This window comes from Phasianus colchicus, chromosome 4, assembly GCF_987193195.1.
Source record: "Phasianus colchicus chromosome 4, bPhaCol1.hap1.1, whole genome shotgun sequence".
NCBI classification, from domain to species: domain Eukaryota; kingdom Metazoa; phylum Chordata; class Aves; order Galliformes; family Phasianidae; genus Phasianus; species Phasianus colchicus.
In genome coordinates, this window is record NC_143439.1 from 29,145,809 (window position 1) to 29,164,691 (window position 18,883).

General features: G+C 36.1%; 1 long non-coding RNA gene across 2 annotated transcripts in view; it reads left to right on the forward strand.

The window, feature by feature from the left end:
• Nucleotides 1-18,883, forward strand: part of LOC116231132 (uncharacterized) — a 246,572-nt gene that overhangs the window by 201,352 nt on the left and 26,337 nt on the right. Inside the window, exons 3-4 of one of the 2 annotated variants that reach the window (XR_016465994.1) lie at nt 2,413-2,489; nt 3,681-3,779. The exons of the other annotated variant lie outside the window; for it this stretch is intronic. This is a non-coding gene — a long non-coding RNA (uncharacterized LOC116231132). Of the gene's footprint in view, nt 1-2,412; nt 2,490-3,680; nt 3,780-18,883 lie in introns of those variants that run through there. 2 annotated transcript variants of the gene reach the window in all.

Consider the following 18,883-nt stretch of genomic DNA (forward strand, 5'->3'; position numbering starts at 1 on the left):
ACCAACTCCTAGTGGCTGAAGCAGTCTCACCAACAACTCAGAAGAAAGCAGGGAAGGTGATAATTAATTTTGCAGTAAGAAAACATGATGAATTATTTCTAATGAGAGCAATGCATACATTATGAGATAACCTGTGTGTGTACATCTTCCATCTTATCTACAGTACATACTTCATATGTCTACACCTTTCTGTTTAATATATATCTGTCTTCTCTCTTTTTTGTGGCTTATGGCTATTGACTTTTGGTAGGATTTGGGTAGCTAATTGCCTTTCCCTTTGTACTTTATAAATTTCAGCCATAGCTCTCCTGTGAGTTCATTTTGGTCTTTTATGACTGAATTTCTTGAAAAGTTATATCCCTTTGGAAAGAAAAAAAACAAAGAACTAAGCAACAAACATTCATAAATATCCAAATAAATTTAACAACAAGACCTTTTTTTCTTTCTTTTGAATATAAACCAAGGGAAATATTTGTATATTTGTCTTTCTTACTTAAGATGTCGATTTCATAGTTTCTTATCTGTTTTACTTAAACAGCACAGATAGCAAATGCCTTAATTCACTTCTTGATTCTAGCATGACAGAGGATGTGGGTGACAGTCTTTTTCAGAAGTCCCTTAGAGTTTGCTGTAGATGAATGGTTTAGAGCATGTTAAAGGGGCCAGAATTTCTTGAACTCTATATCAAATATCATGTTAGTTCGGGCCTTCCATCTGTTCTGCCATGTCCATACAGTTTACAGTTTTTTGGGAAAAGTTTGCTGGTATGAGAGCCAAACATAAAAGGAATGCTCTCTTCAAATCATTTTGATGAGAGTATATTTTACTTCTGCATTTCCAGCCTAATTAACCCAGTCACAGTTAGCTCCAATCAAAAGAAAAAAAAAAGTGTTTCCTGTAACTTTCTTCTGTGATTGTCTTGAAGAAATAATGTGCTCAAAACTTGATATAGTCTTTGGGCTGTCTATGTAGTTCAGCAAATGTACCTATGACTAGAATTTATCTTTAACCCTTTCACAGCCAAAGTAATCTATTGCTATCTGACAGATTTAACAAGTGGCTTTGGCCTCTGTTCATCCAGAGTATTCTGTCTTTTGTTTCACTACCAGTTAGCTATGAATTAAACTCTATTTACTGCCTATCTCTGAAAGCAAAATACAAGAGATGGTCAGTCAGAGAGATAAATGATTTCCAGATTTTGGATAACAATATGACAGAGCAGATATTTCTCTGACAATAAAATTATATATATACATATATATATAAAAAAAAAGAAGGTATTTTGTGATGGTAGCAGAAGTCTTCCAAAGGCATTCAGAAAAGCAGATAATGGGACAGATAGAGTGCATAAAAGAATGAAACTGCAGTTTAAGCTTTTGTGAACCGCTACCTCAGTGAGAGAGTGAATCAGTCAAACGCACAATAAAGAGAATCACATGATAAAGAAAACAGGAGAAACCAGAGGTTGTAGGTAATGGATTAAATACAGAGGGAGGAGGAGAGAAGCATGTTTATGGTTTATCCTTTCTCCTGTTTATCACTGTCTTTATCAATTGTGTGGACTCTGCTCTGATCTCAGACACCTCGGTGCACTGTTCAGCAAAGGCTGAGGATAACTGCAGAGATTAGTTGTGCTATGCAGTTTTGAAAGCATATATAGGGAGTGTTCTCTGGAAAGAAAAATAGGAAAAGGGCAGTAAAAGGAGAAGAGGAAGGTAAAGGGAAAAGGGAAAGGAAAAAAGGAAAGAGTAAGGGAAAAGGAAAGAGAAGAAAATAACATATTCTGTAGCAGCTCATTTTTTTCCCAATAGATTTATGGTTCTCAGAGAAAATAGGACAAAAGCTCGTCTGTTAGAATAAAATTTAAGTTTCTCCAAAGAGGTGCTAAATGCAGTTAGTAGTTTTTAAGGTCACACTAGCTTTTGGAAGACTACATTTATCTAATAAAAAAAGACTCTTATTCATCTTGCGTCAGCATAAAGTGTCAGTTTTACAGTTCTCATTGATTTATCTTCAAAACCATCTCCAAACACAGGCAGCTTCAGAAAAGTTTGTGTACCTGTGTCACTGTCCTAGGAGGGCTGTTACCTCTCCTATAACCTGGATACAGTGACAGTAGTAGAAAGTGATGGATATGGACTGTTTATAGGTATCAATGCCAATACTGGCTCCATTCCCTGCTAGTGTTCTGTCAGTAATGTGTCATACATAGTCTTATCCAGTGTAAAATTTGGAGTCATGGTTGTTGGTCCTCAGCTTCTCTGGACAAAAAGAAACGTGACTCTTGCTGAGAGAGTGATCAAAAGAACTGCTTTAGAGTGTTTTCAAACCATTGTGGCATAGACTCTGGAATCACCCTTGTTTAACAAAGCCTCGCAGCCCTTTCTGACCAAGTACTTCTTTTCTACAAAGGTTTGAAGAGGTGCATCTCCAGCAGAACTCTGCAGCTTGACCTATAGAGCCAGCCACTGTAGGCTGGATTATCAAAGGTTTGCAACTTCTCTGTATTAAACTGTGAGAATAAGTTAAGTACACCCTGAACAGCATTTTACAGACTATAATCCCTCAGGGCATTAGAAGATCATCTAGAAAATATTGTCACTTTGGAAAAACAAACATACAAATGATATGCCCCACAAACAAACAAACAAACAAACAAACAAACAAAAAAAACCACCACAACCACCAAAGCAGTTAAAAGTCCACTATTAGCACCTTGCTGTAAAAACATTATTTCTACTTACAATAAGAGGAAACAAACTACACTTCCTTATCGACATTTTAGTTTTGGAGCTTTAGTTTTTAAATTTCTTCTACCACATAATAAGTCTCTTGGCAACAAATTGTGACTGCATCTTTTAGCCAGGCACAGATCAAAGTCTAAGGCTGTTTCATCCTTAAGCAGCTAAGTTACCTGATTATATTCTAATATAATAATAACAGTATTATATTCTAATTAAGGAGAAAGGACAATATGCATATATATGCCCTGTACATATCTGAACCCACACAAACGTTTCTAATCTTCATATGCCTGTGGTTTTTTTTGTTTGTTTTTTTGTTTTTTAATCCAGAAGCACACATTGTCTTTATGTCAAAAACCTCTATTACAGACATGACAACTTTGTGTTTATGGGCTGATATAAAAGTTATTTTAAATGAGTGAATAATATGACTTTAGATTTTGCAAGCTGGTAAGAGATGTAAATTAGAATAATTATGGAAAAAATCAATGTAAATTCTTGTAGTAACCAATTACCAACAAAGTACAAACTTTTTTCAATACTTTCGTCTGCAGAACAGTATCAGTGACCTAGGAAGAATTTATGCTCTAGAGAAGGGCTAGCTGGAAAGATACTTAGAGAAAGGACAATAACAAAAGATTACAAAAACCTTTACTGTTAGGATCTTGGAACCAGTTCAGGGTCAACTGCTCCTGAAAGATATCAAGCTACTGTCGTTTCATGGGCTTTTTAGTGTCAGGATGAGTTCCTAGAGATCATTTATTTACATCACCTGCTTTGGAAATCTTGAGAAAAAATCTGAGGGTTGCAACTAGATATCAGCTAGAGATTTCCAGACTACTCCAAATAGGCCCAAATCTGAAAAAAAAAAATGCTTACTGTTCTAAATCTATCAAACCAGTTTCATTTGATGGACTATGTCATTATCATTTTCAGATGAGAGCTGGATATTTACAATTGTCTATTGAAGAACTGCAGAACAGGAGAAAAAAAATGGCCTGAAAATTGTGCTTTGTTATGCAGCACCATGTAAACCTCTCTCTTTTGTCCTGTTGTACTTTTAATTACATTTTTTTATCACCTAGAATATGCATCTGAAACTTCTTCTGAGGATAAAGTTTCAATTGTAACAGCTATCTATCTGAGTAATGGTAGACATGGTGCCAGACATCTGATGTTGTTTACTTAGCAAATGAGTGTGTTTGCCTAGCAAATGAAATGAAAATTATACTTATTTTCAGAGTTACTTAAATTATGAGAATCCCCTTGATGATCTAGTGGTTATTGATTTAAACTCCATCAAAAGATACTTTTCTTTCTCTTCTCAAATACTTCTCTTGCATAATTTTCCATAGGCGATGATAATACTCCTTGACTTAGTTTTTCTGCCAGGAGGAATATTTCCAAATGTGAGCATAACATGCATTCGGCAGGTATGCTAAGGTGTTCTCTGTGGTAATCACATTAAAATTATTTTTTTTCCTTTTTCAGACACTTGGTTTATTTCTCCATTTCTCAACAAAAAAATACCCAAAACATGTATCATTTGTAGCTAATCGCTTTCCTGTATTTTTGAGTATATGAGTCTACACACTGCATGTTCAAGAATTAGTTAAATGGAAAATAATACATTTAGTAATGCATTATTTTCACTTAGATCCAATATCATGTGCAGTATTTTAGAAGTTGTAGTAAGGGAAACATAATGCCAAACAGTACAGTATTTTTTGTGTGTGTTTACAACTCATTGGATGCATTTCTGTATGTGTAGCTGAATTAAACTAGGAACAAAAACCTTTGAGATCTACAACTGATTAGTAATTTCTCTTTTAATCATAAATCAATTCTAGTCTTATTACTGTAAAATTGATTCTTTCAACATGAAAATGAAAAGAATGACAACAACAAAACAAACCACTGCAAATTCCACTTAAACCAGCTTGGTGGTCTACAGATGGTATCAGGGAAATGAAAACAATAGAAAAGCAAATAATGTTTGCTGTAGACTGATGTGACAGTCTTAGCCTCACACAGAAAACAATGGCTCTGATCTGACACCAGGCAGAAACAAGACCTTGAATTTGTAAGATAGATAATTCCTTGAAAATATCAGTCTGATATTTCATTCTTTCATGAGCAGAAGCAATCAAAAAAAGCAACAGTTAGAAATTTTCTAGGAAAGTGGCAGAACAGAAAACAATATTATGCCAACATACTTATCCAGCGCCCTCACACCCCTTTAAATATTGTGTGCAACTTGTGTCCCTCATCAAGGGAAGTATTTACTAGAAATGAAATTAAGTCTGAGAATGGCAGGAAAAGATGTTGAAATTCTGACACAGCTCCCGAGAAGAATGACTGACAGAGGCAACTGAAGATGGATATGTTAGCTGTTACAAAACCATGAATGACAGACAGAGGATAGAGAGGGATTATTTTCCAGTACAAGACTCAGGAGTCATCAAATAAGGATTGAAAATCCAACTGCAGCACAAACTAGAGGTAGTTCTTCATGCAACAAGATGTAGAAATGTGTGTTCAGCATATATCCAAATAACTTGTGGATGAAAGAGTTTTATGTGGATTCAAGAAAAGTCCGGACGAAAGAATGTGCTATGAAAGTATTTCTAAACAAACTGTTTCAGGAAATGCCCTGCTCTGCAAGTGATTCAGCTATAGGCAATAATGTTTCCCAGATTTCCAATTAAGATGTTTTGCCTATGTTCTTGCCTATGTCTCTCAGAAACAATATTACAACAATGAGGTTCTTATGTTCGGAGACCTGAGCAACTCAAATCCCTTGTTTTCTCTAAAGAATAAATACATTATTAGTCATTACGATGTTGATCCCTTAGTCACTTTGTTCTTGGAGAACTATTCCCTTCCTCTGCAGAAAAGAGGAGAAAAGACTCTATTTGAGGGGATATAAGGCAATGAAGTCTTTTTTCTTACTAGTGAACTAGATAGGACTTCCTGAAATGCATAGATGAAGAAAGCTAACATTACTGTAAGCAAATGAGCTCAGAATTTTTCAGAGCCTCACTTCTAACGCATTTTGCAAGTATAACAAAACACAGTAGACCTTTCTGTAAAATGGCTTTTCCAGATCTAGAAGCTTGGCTTGTTGCAAGAGTACTACGAGAGAATCTGTTAGTGTAAACTGTGGGGAAACTCAGTAGATGGATACCGTTAGCTCCTAAATTTCAGTGTTCTTTCAGATCATGTCCAGGTTTCAGTTCCTAATCAGATATACAATATTTAACCTGGGGTCTAAATACAGTATCAAGTGGGCAACCAGATGTGTAAGATATGTTGTCACGGAATATTGTCCTCAGACCTACGACATTCAATGGGTTTTGCTGATAAACTTCTTCACGTGTCTTTTGATCATGACACTGATAAAATTTCTTCTCCAAACAAGTGATCAGGTCAGGCACTGGAATAGGCTGGCCAGGTTGGTGATTGAGTCACAGTCCCTGGAGGAGTTCAAGAAATGTTTAGATGTGTTACTAAGAGGCGTGATTTAGTGGCATTATATTGGTGGTAGGTGGACGGTTGAACTTGGTGATCTCAGAGGTCTTTTCCAACCTTGATGATTCTATGATAGCATATCCAGGTTTGATCAGCACTACAGGCTAATTTAACTCTAGGCATTATGAAGAATAAAAGGAGTTCAAAACAGTACCTGTGCCAGTACTATCAGAGAGTTCCCTTGCTCAATACTGGGTGAATGAGGTCAGAGAAGACCAACAGGAGAAGAAACACAGACAGAAAGAGCTCTGAGTCACCACCAAGTTGAAAAAAAAAAAAGAAAAAAAAAAAAAAAAAAAAGAAGGGAAAGAAAAAGAAAAAAAAAAAGCGTACATCACAAAAGGTCTGAAAGTTTGTTGAGAGGACTCATACTATCTAAAAATAAAAATTCTACAGGAAATCTAATCCCATCTGGTATACCTAAACCTTAGCAGGACACAGAGGAAGCTCTTCAAATGCTGTAAATGCTGTTAGAGATGGAAACAGAGCATTCCAGATGGTCTGGATTGTCTCAGGGTACTTGCCTGAGAGCAGAACAGCCACCATGGATTAAAAAGCTTGCCAAGAATTTTCTGCTCCTTAAAGTCTGTCTCAACTTGTACAATAGAATGCATTGCTACCCTTCTTGTTGTTCACCTTGACAGAGTGCATAAGATAATTTCATGAACATATCATAATTGAAAGTCACAATCATGACTGTGTTGGAGGAAGAGCCTGAGCGTCACTGGTAGATCAGTTCTGACTCACAGTTTGTGGACAATAGTGAAACCATCTGTATGGCAAAGGAATCACACACACAGCACAGGAGAGGTATGAAGTTTTCATTGCCATAGATGTGATTAAACAGCTGTATGAAACAGATCTGTGCTGACACAAAGGTGAATGCTGTCAAATAGTGTGGAATCTTTTAATATACTGTTTTATGGTTTTCTTTGTTATTTGTATCTAACTATCTCTCACAGTCTCAGATCTGATTACAGGGGACAGTTAACAACAATGATAACATATGATTTTGTCAAGATATTTAACCTTGTCTTCCCACTTTGGCTCCTGGATTTAGGCAGTTAATTGAATATCTTATGTTTCACCAATAGAGTTTGTTTTGCATTTTGTTGACAGGACAGAAGAACAACCACCTCACTACCACAGTCCCTTCCCCTTTTTTTGAAAAAATGGAGTACAAAGAATGTAGAGGCCCTGAACACTACTATTCACAAAGCTGACAGGAAGTACAGCAGTCAAATTCTGTAAAACCTCCCACAGATTTGTATGTTCCTACAATTTGAAGGACTTACTCTATTGTCTTCTGAACAGTTGATGTTGATAAATTTGCACTTTAGTACTTTACAGAAACTATTACAGAATCAATTTCTGATATCTAAGCATGGTATTTTGCAATGAGGATTATTCACCTTGGACATGAATTCTAAATGAGAGCAATGTGCCACCAGTTGTTACAGTGCCAGGATCTGACAACAAAAGCTTATGCATCATACCATCATTTTCAAGCCAAAGTTTTTGTAGAGATGGAATAGTCTTCGATCAGGAAACATGATGAATTGATTCCACTTTGATATACGAGCAGAGAGTGAAAGTAGCACGCTAGCCATTACTGAAATGAAATTGTGGATTTGGAGGAGATGAGGTGGAAGGAAAAGCAGTGAAATCAGAAAAGTTATAAACAGAGGAATAAGTGGCAGAAAAGAAGGAAGGACAGACATTAGCTTAACCCCCCCTGAAAAAAATAGTAACAATCCAGAGGAAAACAAAATAAAGCAAAAAATAAAAATAAAAAAATAAAAAAGCAGAAGATATAAGGAGAAAATAAAAAGATAGAAGAGGAATTTACATGAGGCAAGTATTGTTCTTTCATTTACAATCAGAGTTGACTGAAATCACTGGTTATTTACTGTGGGAAATTGGGGGCTTTGATGGCATGGGGAAGACACTTACTTCATGCAAAAATTAAACGCACATGCAAAAGGAGAGTACTGGAAAATACCTAGATTAAAACCGTGGTCCAACACAGAAGTTTCTTATATCTCAGATTTCAGGTTTTTCTTTATTTGTTTCCTTCTTTTTGTGGGTGGAGGTGATTTCTTTTTTTTTCCCCTGAGGGAGTAATAGAAGACATGGGAGAATTTTCTAAAATTAGAGTACATAAGTTGCATCAAAACAAATATTTAACCCAGAAATCCCTGTTTTTCACCAGGCAAAATGGTAAAGTTGTATCAACTCTTGTGAATTACAAACGTTTAAGTCAATTTCAATACAAACCCACTTGTGAGTATGTTGTAGGACTTTAAATCAAGGCTATATTCTCCCAGCTATTTCTATCATTCAAATAGCAGCACAACTCTGATGTTTCAGGTTGTACCATGCAAAATGAAACTCAATTACACATTGATAAATGTGAGTTCAGTTAAACATTTGACAAAACATCATCATGATAATAAATTCTGAAATAAAATGTGTGTATTTTGATCATTTAAAATAGCTACGGTGGCTTATACTATGTGGTCTGCTTATGGGAACAAAGAAGACAAAAGAGGAGATCTGTGTGACAGAATTTGAACAGAATGGGGATAAAATGCAGAAGCACAGCAGTCTGCTTTGTGTACTGGAGCAGGAAATGAAAAATAGGTTGTGTGTCTTTATAACTTAATTCAGTTACGATATGAAGTGAACAACTTCTATTAATTTCTGCCATCTTTTGGTGCCGTTTTTTGTCCTTTCTGTGGCAACATGAACACTGGTTCACAAGGTGCAACGCCACTGCTGAGTGTGGCTGGTGGGTCTCACCAGCTTCCTCAGTTCAGAGGCCACAGAAATGAACAGATCTCAGGGAGTGAGGGCATGCTTTCCCAGAGAAAATCAATATCCATATATCTGAGTTGAGATATACCGGGGAATCAGCATCTTAAGCACTTTCAGGGGAGATTCAAAATGTGTGATTTACAGTGAGCCATTTAGAGCGCAGTAGGGTTTGTGAGGTATATGAGCTTGACTCCTAAAAGAGCATGAAAACTAATAGGAAGAGTCATATGGCACTGAAAATCTTATTACAAGCTAAGCTGAGATAATTTCTCTACAGAACTTAGAATAAAAGTCAAGTATTCTCTTGAAACATGTGCAAAACAACGAGGCAGGCATTTGTATCTGTTATCATTACTGTTATGATACTAAAAGTAAGATGGCTGTAAAAAGAAAAAACAAAAACAGCTTCCACATAGAAAAGTTGAAAAAGCCTTACCTAAGAAATAGTTTATTATGGAAAATTCATTCAATAAGTGAACTTAATGCACATTTGCATTAAAGCATATGTGTAATTTACTCCTTATTCATCAAAAAACTTAGGTGTGTTACACCTGTAGTCAGTAGAACCAAAGTATACACACAAGGTTAAACACAGGTTCAAAAGCACTTTGCTGAAACTGGACAAAGGCTATTTGTCAAGAAACGGTAGTTCTTCTCTTAACAAATTTGGTAGTGGTATGCAGGTTGCTTCTCTCCTGTGTTTCTCAGTTACAATCTGTGGGAGTACCGTACTGCAGCTCTGACATACAAAGAACTAATGAATACTTCATGAGACTCTCAGTTATTATTTAATCACAGCTCCTTTATGAGTTGATGGAATTTGTGTTGGCTTGATACAAAGGGAAAATAGCGCAGCATTTTCTGAAATGTGATAGTGAAAACAAAGCTAAAAATAAAGTAAGTTAATATTAAAAATAAGAAGTACAGAAGAGAAATATGAAGAGATGATTTAAAACTAAATACAGACGTTTGGATGTCTTTACCAAAAAGATCAATGCAACAGCATAAGAAAAAAGTGCTCATTTCTGTGCTGTGACATATCTTTTCATATTTGTATTGAGGATCAGCTCCTTCCAAGAACGTCCTGTGAAACTACTGACTAAAATGAGTGGGTGCTAAAATGAACTGCAAGTAGAATGAAAAAAACAATAAAACAATCAGGTGTAAACTAATCAAGTTTTTTTCTAAACCTTTTTGTACTCTTAGAATGTAAGCTGCAGTATGGACACTATAGCTATTCAAAAATGAAACTTTTTCTTTGCCTATTAAACTCCTACCATCAAAGCTAACAGCCCAAACAAGGTTATTAACTCTAAGGTTAACAAGTTTAACAATTTGATTATTTAAATTAATTGGATGCAGGGTTTGTTCTTCCAGACCATTGTTATTATGGCTGATCTTATGTAGAGCTTCTCAGTACTTCAGATTTTGTAACATCCGTGTGGCAAACCCCAGTTCACTGTGCACATACTGCGTTATTTAAAATGTTGTAATGGGGCCTGATCTAAAGCTCTTTGAAGTCAAAGAAAAGACTCCCACTAACTTCAAAGGATTTTACATTAGGCCCTGGGTAATTTTTTTTGCAAGGCTTTAGTACTCGATAATATCTAGTATAGGAAGGAAAGTGAGAGTGAAATTGTTGGCAGGCTTAGGAGGTCTTCCTTAAAGAATTTCTATGTGTATCTGGTTATTTCAGGTCAGATAGTGGCTAACCCAAAGCTGCATTTAATTTTATAGGTCCTGCAAAAAGAGAAACCTACAAATGAAAACACAGCTTTTTTGACAAAATTGAAAAACAAAAAAAAAGCACCACCTTCTTTGGGATAACATGCTTACTTTGGCCCCTCCCAAAATGGTATTTTTTTACACATATCGTTTACATAATGTACTTGTTTTTTGTTCATTTTAATGAAGAACAATATTTTACAATTAAAAACCTGTAAATTTTCATTTCAGGAGTGAAAACTTAAAATAATTTGGAACTGAAAAAAATTGTTTTAAAAGGATTGAAATACATTAGGTTTTCAATATGATACTTTGGCATGCCTTTTGCCTACATTTCCCAAAGATTTTTCTTTGATTTGTAAACAGATTTTGTCTCCTCCAGACTATATTTGTGTTGGTGAGTTTACTGAGTGCCAAATATCATGTTCAGCAACAAAACTCCAACTTGTGGCTCTTTCTTTTCACAGCAAGTCCACCTTTCATTGAGACCTTTGCAACGTGTCTAGCTTTAGCTCTCCTCTTCATTCGCTCTTTCCAAGATTATGTGCAGTTACACATATAGCATATGCTGAAGTATTTAGAAGGTTCATTGCAAATTGATCCAAAAGTAATGCCTCCTATTTATTTCTATGGAAAGTACAGCAGATACAACAAACACAATAAGACTGTTTGATAGAGGAAATTCTCAGCTACAAAACATTATTTTTCAACACAGTCACCACCATTAGCTATGCATTTTTGCCAGTGATGAACAAGTTTAACAAGCATCAACAAATGTCAGTGGGTGCCAGATTTTCTGCATGCAAGAATTCAGTTCCACCCCTTTGCTTCATCCACTCCTCTATGTCAGATGCCACTCCGTCTGTTTCTGTCAGTCTGTCTCTCTACTGCCATCTGTCACAGAGCTACAACTTGTAATGGAATTTTGTCAGGAAGATTCAGCCTGTACTGCCATACCACCACCATCTGCTTGTGACATTGTAGGCCAACATCATAAATTAGGAGGTTGTTTTCAGACCAGTCCTCATATCACGGGCTGGTAACATTCCATCTTACTTCCTTTTTGCCTCACATATAGTAAAATATGGGTCTACATTGCCTTTAGAGTTGCAACACTATTGTAGAGACAGGACAGTCACAGCTGACTGTTGCACATTTCTCTCTCACTAACATAATGTGCAGGAGACTGAGCTCTACTGATCTCTCACCATGAAACAGAGTCAGTGCTGTAAATGTGATGACAGACTGGACTGCAGCAGGAAAATCAAAGATTTGCTTTCCAGTACTGGTACTCTGAACACAGGTGGGTGAAAATGGTCATGGAAGGTCTTCTCTCAGTTACTGCTAGAGATAGAAAGCTTTCCTACCAAAGAAAATGTTAGCCCATGCATCTATACTTGTAGTGCTCCAAGATGTATGTCCAATTCATATCTTGGCTTATGCTTTTTGGGGTTGTGGGGAGTTTGATAGAGAAAACATGCATCTGCATAGTGGTTTGTGGTGCAAGAGAGGACAAAATTCAAAGTAAATTAATGTTGCAGCAGTGAGAAGTAGTGTGTATTTACCAAGAACTTGGAATACTTTGCTTCTTTTTATCCAAAAATCACTTCAGGGTGGCTGCCTACTTGGCAGAATACATACAATCTTCATAACATTTTTAGGAAAGTCATTTATTGATAGCAATTTTCAGATTAACAACTTCTTTCCATAGTTATGAGTGTGTACTATGTGTGTTCTATGTACAAAATCTCAAGCAAATGCAGACCAGTTCTTTGAAGATCAGCAATAAACGACTTTCTAATTTTAGGTTCAATTTACAGTAAATGTGGATGGATTGTTTTCTTTAACTTCTCAAGATAAATGTTAGAGTATGTCCCTCGTGTTTAGAATTGTGTGCTACAGTTCAAGGGGTGTGATCCAAAATGTACTAAAATCAATAGAAATCTTTCAGTTGGTTGCAATGGGCTTTTGATCTGAACTTAACATATAGAACAAAGTAATCTCATTTACTGTCAATCTGATGTTATAGATTAAGTTCTCTGATGGGGAAACTGTGAGCTAGCACAGTTTTCAAAAAGGCTTATATATAATTTATAACGAAAATACAAGCACAAGGCATTTCAAACAGGAAAACCCATAGGAATGCAACTCAAGGAAGATACATTAAATACTTCCTACACCTAGAAAAACAATTTGAACATGTACTCATATTTCATAGGCTATAGATTCTTCTTCAGTAGTAGGCAATATCATGCAAATCAAATGGCTCAGTGACCTTAGTTTATAAACCTTTGCACAGTAGAAGTCAGTGTCAGATAAAAGGCAGCATGCACAGCACTTCTGAAATAATGCTATGACTGGTCAATTCCTTAAACAGTGCAAAGTAGTGGGGTAGGAAATCTGGTTATTCAGAGAGCATTATAGTTCCATTCTGGGATTAACTAACTGCCATCTTGATCATACACTTAGCAGCAAATGCGTTGGCTTTCGAGTTGTGTGGTACCCCCTCAATTTGATCACTTATGACAGCAAAATCCAATTTCCAGATTGTTCCTGTAGCACCAGCTGATGCTGACATCCCACTGGAAATCATCTCTGATAAACAGGTATGCCATTTTGGGCTAGTTTGCCTCTAGTTGATTCCACTACCTGAAAATGAAAAATGTTATACCTCTTTCAGGTATTGATGTTACTCTCTGTTCTAAAGGCTGTCAGCTAGAGAATAATTATTACAAGCAGTCAATTTGGAATTATATTTCATTCTATGGAGGCTGATACTTGTGCCTGCTGAGCAGTAGAACAGTGCACACTGATCCATGGAAAAGGGAAATATCATTATTTCTCAGAAGCACTGAGCACTCCTTCCTCACATGCAGACGCATTTGTCATTCATTCATCACTTTCAATCATTATTACTGACAAAGTAAGAGAGCTCAGAATATGGCCAGCATCTACAGCCTTTTTACAGTTTCTGATTTACCAAACACAGAATATTTGCTCCTGCAATTAAATCACCCATTTCACATCAAATATTCCAGGGCCTCAAAAGATATCACAATTACAGCAACAGAGGAATTTATGAGTACAAAAGATTTGAAAAATCACCAGAGTAGATATTATCATCTATCATACTTGGATGACCACAAAAATCTAATACATGAAAATATGAGAGCATGCCTTAGAGATAAGTGTCATCTTAATAACTTTATCAAAAATTGGACAAAGCAGTCCAGAAAAATAAAGCTGAACCATGAAGAACTCGTGCACTAATGTATCTCCAATCCCGTTCCTCCCAACAGATATATTTATTATCAACTTAAAATTCTTCACCTCCTACTTCCTATCACCTATTCCATGTGTCACCACTCCTGAAACTAATGTTTTTCACTAACATTCCAGTGGAATTTCCCTTACTGTAACTGCAGCTTGCAATACAGTATTATTCCATCCACAGTGAATTTAGAGTTGTATTTTTATCTTCTTTCTGTAGTTTTTTGTGTATTTCGAAGACAATAATTGTGACTCCCATCTGCACAGAATTTAAACATCACTTACAATTCTTTGAGGCTACTAGAATGTTTTCAAAGATCTCTTGTCATCTTCTGTACTTATCCCAAGAGAACTGTGCTATTTTGAAGATCAGTGCCCAAAACTAGAATAGCATTTAAGCTAGGACCGTGTTGATACCAAGAAGAATGGAAGATTTTCTGAGTATGTTTTCCATATGACACCTCTTCCTGGAAGTATCAGATGCCTCCTGCCAATAGAAGAACAAAGATGAGAGCCCTCAAATAGAATGTATAATCTACTGCACTGACTCATGAAGTAGCTACGATATCAGTATGCATCCATACTTCCAGACATCTATAAGATGAGGAGAATGTCAATTTTTTGAAAGTGCATGAGCACTTGAACAGAAGTTGCTTATAAGGCAGCATGAATCACTTCTTTTTAAGGTGAGTCATCCCTCAGAAGATGATAATGAGACACATCTCAATTCATAAATACAGATCACCATCATGGTCACCTTCAACCTTCCTAAAGGAAGAAATACACTCATTATAACCATCTAGACAGGGTAGATAAATCTGCGGCAGGGAGCCGAACAACACGAATCATGTCCCAGTTTATTTCTATTATTGTCATAGAGACTATAAGGCTTCAAGTAAGTAGAAAAATAATTGTGGGTTCAGACAGCGAAACCAGTAGCTAAAATATATCAGAGCAGGAGTGGGAGTTACTTGTTTGGGCAGCTGTTCTCAAAGTTTTGATTCTAAGTAGTTTTTTTTTATTTATTGGTATGTAGTTCAATTTGGTCACTTTCTAGAAGATGGTGTACTACAAACTTAATAGCCTATTGTATTAGAGCAGAAGTGGTATTAAGCAATGTCTCACAAGAACTTGTGATATTCAGGAGTCCAAAAGATCCATTATCATGTAACCAGCTAGCCAATACAGTGCCACAGAACAGCAGAAATACGTTATTGATTATATAACATCATAGACCATTCTTCAAGCCCAGATATTAGTGGTGCTTAGAGAAGCTTTCTGGCAATGTGGCAACATTTTCTGTATCTAGTTGAAAATAGTTTCACCTTTCTCATCTCAGCCCACAACTTTGTTTCCTTAGGTCTTTTCAACACCATCATGATTGTGTCTTTATATCAGCACATGGCAGTTTTTACATTTTGTGATACAGAGAGAATGCTCTGCGTTTACATGTTATGGGCAAGAAAGGACACTGTGGTGAGTGGCAGAATAACAAAACTGGTTTTCCAAATCAGACTATTTTTCCTTTTCACCCTGGTTGTGTGGATGATGCACAGATTGACTCACAGATTTGATACATAGATTTGATCGAGTTCAAGTTTTAATTTTTCACCTTCTGGAAAACTATATTCTGCTTCTTCCAGCTATAATCTCCAGTACAGGATTCTTAATGAGAAGAATAAAAGTGATACATTTGTGTTTGTACCAATCCACAGTGAAGATGGGAACAGTATTTAAATGACTTTTCTGCTCCAATAATTTTGATTCCCACAGCAGAAAATTAATCTATCTCTTCTCTGCTAAAAAGAATTCAATGTGCTTTACTGGTTCCCATCTGGAATATCAGCAGAGTAGAGACAGGCAACAGCACACCAACTTGAAGAAATGGAATACAGAGCTGTTCCAAAAGACAATTATATTTTTAACAGATCCTGATGGCAAATATGTCTAGTATGTTGTGCTAAACACAATACAAGCAAAATCTGGAAGATAAAGAAATGATAAATAAGTAGCAATCAAAATAACTAATAACAACAAATTCCATGCAGTACAACACAGTGCAGAACTATACATCCAGAGTGGATTAAACACTGACAGCAGCGTAACATTTCACTAGATACTAAAAAAGAATCTCTCCTTTCCCTTTTCATACTCTTACATAAATATCTGCTGCTGATAAGCAGTACCCAGGATGAAAAAGAGGTTACTGGCTAGATAGGCCTTCAGTAAGCTGCAACTGTATGCTAGTAAGCCTGTGTTTCCATTTGGGTGCAGAGCCATAGCTATACAGCACTCTGCTTTCAAAGGCAGCATGAATTTGATGAACATGAGATCAGCTGTGTTCACATCTTCCTCCTGCCTTCTTCCATCAGTATAAATACTAATCAGCCCAACTTTTGTAAGGAACAAAACAAATTATCTGAGCAATCAAACAATGTGAACAAAACAAAACCACAGCTATACTGCTAAATTTGCATTTAAATATTTCTATCTGAATGCTGAATATCAGGTTCAAAGTAGAACATGTCCTTGCAAATATCTACTTTGTGCTTACAGTCAGAAGGTAGACAGAGGGGTACACTCCTTTGTATTTCTCTTTCAAGGCTGGATACACAGCCATACAACATATTGGTGGCATAAAATTCACTCCTGGAGTCACCAGCTCACTTCCATTTAACCACGTCCTAATGCTTCTGCTGTTCACAGTTGATCTTCACATCGGTTTATGACGGAACACTGTGGCAAAAAGCACTACTGGTTTATAAAGCCGATGAAAACAGCAAGGATTGTACTAGAAAAGGAAAAAAATCAAGTGAAAATACTTCGGTGCCATTCATTCAGAAATAACAATACTACTTTAAAGATGAACAGTTCCCATCACCTCTACTCACGTATGTGATTGCTTGGGAAGAGGAGTCAGAGTTTAAGAGATTGAGAAGCTTTCTGTCAAAATGAAGCGTGTTGAGATATTGAGTAAGGAAAGAATTTAATTCCAAACATATTCAGAAGGTAGACAGTATTCAGCTTAGCACACAGCTAGAGGCCTTCTGGCAGTGGAATGTACCAGAGCCACAGGGTACCCAAAGAGACAGGAAAAATGCCCAGCCCAAGGGAATAGAAATATTAGTGCCCGTATCAGAGTGAAGTCCACCATTTTGTTCGGTAGTCTCAGCTATTCTCACTGCCCTTGCTTGCTTGAATATGTATCTATAATTGAGTAGATTTGTTTGAAACCATCTGTTTCAGAGCAGGGCCTAATGAAAAATACAAAAGGCCCTGGAACAATTAATGAAATGTGTGTGCCATTGAATGAGAAAGAACTGAGGAGCCAGATGGCAGGTGTCAACTCTGACTTACAGCTACAGAAAGTTGCCTGGCTTTCCACTCAGAGAGAAGCAATTAGCTATGGTAAAGCTAGATTGTCAACTGTCCTCTCATAGCCTGTGTGTGTCAGAGGGGGTGGAGAAGATGGGTATAGTTCTCCTTGGATCTAAGGACTGTTTTGCACTTTCAGAGAACAGCAGTGATTCTTACACTAATTTTCACGCGGTTGGTAAGCAGCATCCTCAGCAGATCAACATCTGGGAGGAATGAAAGCATGATCACACTGGTCATATTTATTCCATACTCTCCTTAAGTTAAAGGACGTTGAGGAGTTGTACAATAATTCAGTGCTCTTGCTCTGTACAAGCTGAAGTTGGCAATGCAATTTTTATACTAAGTCAAATCCTGTCCCAATTTACCTTCTATTTATGATAATTAAAGTATTTTTGAATATTTGGGTTGTGTTTGCCTGCAAGACATGAATGCTTGCATTTTATCAACCCTTTTGGCAAATGAATTCCAGAACTGCAGTGAAGAATCCCATCATACAAAATATTACTTTTTCTTTAAGTAAGGTCTTACTTCCAGTATTCTTTTCATTTTTACCATTCCCAGGCTCAAATTCAAGGAAAAAAAAAAAAAGCCAAAACAGAGATAGGCCAAACCACAAAATTTGGCTCCCAGTAAAGATATTAAAGTATTATAAATCCAAATCATTGCTTCTACATGCTCAAAAATATCCTATTTGCCCATATGTTTTAGTAGGAACATTTATTATTTCACATGTAAGATCCTGCATGAATCTTAAATGCTATTTATCATATTCTGCCAGCTCAGTTTCTGAAAAGCAAAGTGTAGTCCACAGATCAAATGAATCTTTTGGGACAGATTTTCAACCATATAAAATATTTTATATAAATGTAAAAGAATATATATATATATATATATATATATATATATATATATACACATATATATATATATATATATATATATGTAATATGAAGTTAAGAACTCAATAAAATAAATTCTAACAGTTACTTGGCAAGTATACTCTAAGCCATTAATGTTTCACAGAATATTTAAGAAATAAGACCGGATTACTATGATAGGACCATGAATTTTACATTCTTATATTCTTAGGTTTTAAAATGATATCAGAGTCATCTTGTTAGTCTATGACAAAATTTACAGTTGAGTTTCAAATAGCTCTATTTCTAGTATGAAAAATACAATATTGAAATAGGCCCTGAAGAGAGACGTAAGGGACAAAAGAAGAAATAAGGTTTTTTATTTCCTGCAGTGAAAGAAGGACAAGAGAAATGTTGACTTTTTCCCAGTAAAGCAAACATTAATATTACAGAAATGACAAAAAAGTAGCCAGGAGCAAGGGGTGCTTTTCCAAAAGTAAGAAGGAAACAGGGTCATGAGAAGAATCCCAAAAGAAACATAAATGAATGAACAGTTCCAGT